The sequence below is a fragment of the Episyrphus balteatus genome, chromosome 4 (assembly GCF_945859705.1).
Source record: "Episyrphus balteatus chromosome 4, idEpiBalt1.1, whole genome shotgun sequence".
Lineage (NCBI taxonomy): Eukaryota > Metazoa > Arthropoda > Insecta > Diptera > Syrphidae > Episyrphus > Episyrphus balteatus.
Genome location: NC_079137.1, coordinates 37,303,114 through 37,309,121, shown reverse-complemented (window position 1 = coordinate 37,309,121; position 6,008 = coordinate 37,303,114).

Here is a 6,008-nt window from a genome sequence, read left to right as displayed (position 1 = left end):
CTGCCAGGTAGGTAGTTTTTTTTTGTTGGTATTTTTATGGGAAAGTGGAAAATGTAATTAGGGGTGGATTATAGTAAGGTATTTTGTTGGTGGTATGTTATTAAATTTTAATTATCTGACATTGAATTCTAGATATTATTTTAATAATAATAAATAATTATCTGTTTAATAAACCACAGTATACATACATATAAGGTAATATATTTTGATTTTATGTTTTCGTTCAAGTTCATGCAATTTGTCAAAGTCCAAAAAAAAAAAAACTCCAAGAGAGGAATTCAAAATTGACATTAGGGTAGGTTTATTGCATGAAATCGCATACTGGAAAGACCACACCGGAAAGGTATGACTTAGCAGCGTTGCCACTTTGCTGCAATTGCAGTAAATCTACTGAATTTATTGCAAAAAATAAATCTACTACTGTCACTTTAAATCAAATCTACTGCACTTCTTCAAATCAAATTCCAAGCGTTTTAAGGAAATAAAAAACCAATTCCTTTGTAATAAGTGGTATTGGACAAAATCTGTTCTTAACTTAAAACCAGCTCTAAAAAGCTGCAAAACACTAAGATTAACACTGTTTAAAGTGTTTTTTTTTGGCAGAACAGATAGAGCCTGGATTTGTGAAAAAGAAATCTAAAAGGAAGTACAAATGCTTAATTTAAATGAGTTTGGTTGTAATAAGAAAATTATTTTGACTGTTGGAGCCTAGCTACACAGTGTTGTGCCCAATCACGTTCCAATTCACATTTTCTAGGTACAAACGTCAAAAAGAGGAAAATCATCACCCCTCTTGCCTACAAACTGACTGGTTAGGCGATTGAAAAATCACCGTGTATCCCGGCACTTAGTTAAACATACGGGTATTTTGCTTGTTAAATAAAATCTACAGCGAATTTTTTCAATCTACTGCATTTTTTTATGGATCTACTGCGCAAATTTTGTTTGAATCCATATGGATTATCAATTAAGGGGGGAAATCCCTCTGGAATTTTTTATTTTTGCATTATTTTTTTTTTTGCGTAGTAAATTTATTTATCAACCGAAGAAACTATTTTCAGTGGTCTTAGCCTTAAATAAAGCCTCAAAAGTGCCTAGATAGTCCCGAAACCAATGCGCTCCGAACCTACCATAGTACGAAAACGAAAACTTTAAACGCATTTTTTTCGAAACTAGTTTTTTTCCGCGCCGTGCAATGTAACTCAAAAACTAATGACGCTATCGACTTGAAATTTGAAGCAAATTACTCCTTAACTTATTGGCCACAACATGAACCTAAAAGTTAAATAAAATTTGTACAGTAAATATTTTTTTTAACTACTTCTTTGTAAAAAAAAACATGGTTTTCTTCGTTTTTTTGATTTCTAATTTTTATTTTTCATTTAAAAAAAATAAATTTAGGTTTATGCAATGCGTACTAATATCATCTAACGGAAAAAAATTTCCTTTTTGATTTAAGATGATTTCCTGGACCTGTGCATTGCACGGCGTAAACTAGCGGCGTCAACTTTGAAAGGCTCCAGAGCCGCCATTTTGTTATTTTTTCATTTCAAAAAATTTTTTTTCAATACTTAATAATGTCAGTAATATCTTGTCTTTTTCCAAATTTCAATAAGTGCTTTCAGTTTTTCATAAAAAAATATTGAAAAAGGTGTCGTCCAGAGGGATTTCCCCCCTTAACACGTATTACATCAACTACATGAGATCTTGCTTTTCATCAGGATCACAAATCGTGATCTTGCTTTGAACAGCAAGATCTCATGTAGTTGTTGTAATACGCGTTAATAAATGATCTATATGGATCAAGTGGGATAATAACTACTAACTACTAACAATTTTGCTTCTATAATGCTTTACAGAAGCTGCGCGTTTACGCCATTTACTATTTACCACCACCAAGTACCAATTTTTATAATAAATATTTTTGGACTTTTGTGTAAGAAGAAGGACAAGTTTTATGCAAATCATTTTGGTGCACATTATCGAATTTCCTCAAGACCTTCCACAAGCTAATAGCTTGTCACGAACAGCGTCAAGTGCCCAGTGTAACTATTTGTTTAAAAAAAATATTGAATTTTTCATCAAAACAAAAAACGATTTTTTAAAGGCATTTTTTGTATATGGAATTTGTCAGCCCATCGCGCGACTGCATTCTGTGCACTCAGGGCCGGTTTTAAGGGGGGGCAGCCTGGGCCGTCGCCAAGCCCTACAAACAATTTTGCTTCTATAAAGCTTTACACAAATAAAGCTTTACCGCATGTACCCTTCGGTGTGGCCAAGCCTTAAAGGCTTGGCCACACCGGAGGGTACGCGGTAGCGGTACGGGTAGCGGCAACGATATTTGTATTAAAAAAATTCCACACCCGAACGTTGATGTGTCAGTTTGGAATTTTTTCCATACAAATACCCGTACCGTTACCTGTACCTCTACCGCGTACCCTCCGGTGTGGCCAAGCCTTAAAGGCTTGGCCACACCGGAGGGTATGCGGTAGCGGTACGGGTAGAGGTAACGGTACTTGTATGAAAAAAATTCCAAACTGACATATCAACGTTCAGATGCTGAATTTTTTTCATACAAATATCGTTACCGCTACCCGTACCGCTACCGCATACCCTCCGGTGTGGCCAAGCCTTAAGGCTTGGCCACACCGGAGGGTACATGCGGTAGCGGTACGGGTATTTGTATGAACAAAATTCCAAACTGACACATCAACGTTCAGATGTGGAATTTCTTTCATACAAATACCCGTACCGCTACCGCATGTACCCTTCGGTGTGGCCAAGCCTTTAAGGCTTGGCCACACCGGAGGGTATGTGGTAGCGGTACGGGTAGAGGTAACGGTACTTGTATGAAAAAAAATTCCAAACTGACATATCAACGTTCAGATGTGGAATTTTTTTCATACAAATATCGTTACCGCTACCCGTACCGCTACCGCATACCCTCCGGTGTGGCCAAGCCTTTAAAGGCTTGGCCACACCGGAGGGTATGCGGTAGCGGTACGGGTAGAGGTAACGGTACTTGTATGAAAAAAATTCCAAACTGACATATCAACGTTCAGATGTGGAATTTTGTTCATACAAATACGGGTAGCGGTGAGGGTACTTGTATGAAAAAAATTCCAAACTGACACATCAACGTTCAAGTGTGGAATTTTTTTAGTACAAATATCGTTACCGCTATACCGCATACCCTCCGGTGTGGCCAAGCCGTTACTTTTTCAACGGCGGTCGTATTTTTTGTGCTAAGCTTTTTGAAGAATGAAGGCGCCCCAAATTTTGGGACAATGGTGTCCAAAATCAAGAACAAGGCGCCTCAATTTCTTTTGGAAGACTACCCAAGTAACAATTTAGCTTTCATAAGGGTCAATGCAAGCTATTTTTTGGCTTTCATAACAAGAAGGACAGGTCTTATGCAAATCATTTTGGCGCATTTTACCGAAACTGCATAGGACTTTCCTTCACAGGTCATCCACAAGCTAATAGCTTGTGACAAACAGCATAAAATGGCCTTACAGAGGTCTTCCTGCAGAGGGTTTATCTAATACACAAACCAGATTACTTGCGTAGGGTGTTATAATAAGGCCTTATAGAAGTTGTTGAAGGTGTTGAAGAAGATGTTGAATTTATGCATTAAAAAAAAAGAATTTATTGAATTTTATTTCATTTTTTTTATTTTCTTTTGATTTTTTCTGTTTTGCATTTTCTACATATTATTTAATTTATTTTAATTTTTTCCTATTTTGTTTCTCAACCTTTTTTGGAAATTCCACTGCTTTTTCTGTTGTTCTGAAATGATGAGAATATTATTTTAATTGAAAAAGAACACATTTTTTTATTTTCATCACATGGCCCGGCCAGGAATCGATGCCACGTACCTCTGCCTACCAAGCCAGCACCTTACCAGTAGACACATGCTCGAATATTATGTCGTTTTCCATTGGCTCTCCGGAAGCGTCCGGAATCATTCAGAAGACTTCTGAATCCGTTTTATTGGCATGAAAATGACAGCCAGAACGCTTCTCAGAAGAGAAATTCTCTTCTTGATTTCAAATCAGAATCAAATCAAGAAGCACTAATACATGAATACTCACATGTCAAATATACACTCAATCATTGTTTATTATTATTTTTCATTCAAATTTTTTTCGTTTTCTGAAATTAATTTGTTTATTTATTTTCAAACAAATAAATTAAGCTTTTAAAATATTTTGCAAAACGAATTCCCGATTAATTTGTTGAATATTAGGTACTATTTTCTTCACATATTAATTATTCTTCAAGTCTTATGCCATATTTGACATTTTAAATTTTACAGAAAAACAAACACAAACACAAAAAAATAGAATTGAGTGGAAGCAATTCAAATTGTTTTATTGGATTTCAGAATGAGTGAATCCTTGAGTGATTCCAATCGAAAACGACATTAAAGATGAGTGGAAAATTGGGAGCTAATTGAAACCTCACATTGAAATGTGATGTTTTTTTCTAATGCGTTACAAACATTGCATATCTGCAGGATAAAAACTTTGCATACTTACAAGAACCTCTTGAAACAGGTCTTATAGAGGCCTTCTGTCACTTAAAAATACAATACTTCTTTAGAACGGTTCAAACAGGTCTTATAAAGGTCTTCTTTAACTGATATTTACAAGGCTTCTTCTTAACACTTCTAGATAGCCTTAAGGCTTGGCCACACCGGAGGGTACGCGGTAGCGGTACGGGTAGCGGCAACGATATTTGTATTAAAAAAATTCCACACCCGAACGTTGATGTGTCAGTTTGGAATTTTTTCCATACAAATACCCGTACCGTTACCTGTACCTCTACCGCGTACCCTCCGGTGTGGCCAAGCCTTTAAAGGCTTGGCCACACCGGAGGGTACGCGGTAGCGGTACGGGTAGCGGCAACGATATTTGTATTAAAAAAATTCCACACCCGAACGTTGATGTGTCAGTTTGGAATCTTTTCCATACAAATACCCGTACCGTTACCTGTACCTCTACCGCGTACCCTCCGGTGTGGCCAAACCTTAAGGATACCTCCTTTCTTTCCAAAATGGATGACTTGCGTAAGTAAGCCTTAAACTAAACGTATACAAACTATAGCTTGTCGAAACCGGCACTGTGTGCACTCATTCTTCAGCGAATTTTTTGACAGATGATGTAATTCTCCCTTCAAGCAAACAGGTCCGACCTCGGTCCGAATCCGCTCCGCCTGAGGAGGAGCTGAGTCCGACTTCGGATCAGAAAGTGGTCCGAAGGCGGCTCAAATTAGTATGGAAATTATAATCACCGCGAAGTCGATTGCATATGTATTAGTGTGGTGAAAATCTCCATTCCGAGAAAACGGAGCCGAAGGCGGACCTGAGTCGGAGCAGCGAAAACCTACCAGAAAGAGGAATAAAAAAGCGATGACGTTTCGCATTTGCGACCAAAAAAAGAACAAGATTTATTTTTTTTTTCACTGAAACTGTTTTATTTTTTATTTTATTTTGGCAAACGAAATTTTCACAATAAATACAATATAAAATACAATACATTTTTTTTCATTTTATTTCATTTGATGCTGCTGCTGTTGTTGGTGTTTTTTTAGATACCCAATCGCATGTTTCACCTTCTAGATTTTTCTTCATCATTAGAGATTACATCTACAACACAAGAAGAAACAACATTTTAACCCAAACACTTTGAGCGATATATACAACATACCTTTTTTTGTTTCCATATTGTTTATAATTTGATATTGTTTATAATTATACTAATATTATAATAACATCGACACGAGACACGACGCGACGCGACTATACACTTCAACGAAACATAACAAAATGACGCTTTTGCTCTTGTTGGCTATGTCTGTTTCACTTTTTTTTCCATTTCTCACTTTCCACCACGATTCTCGTTCGACTTTGTGTTCATACACAAAAAGTTGCAAGTGTGTGAGTGCAACCCCGCTTTTCTCGGTCGGAGGTCGGACTGTCTTTTCTGGACTCCGTTTTCTTGCTT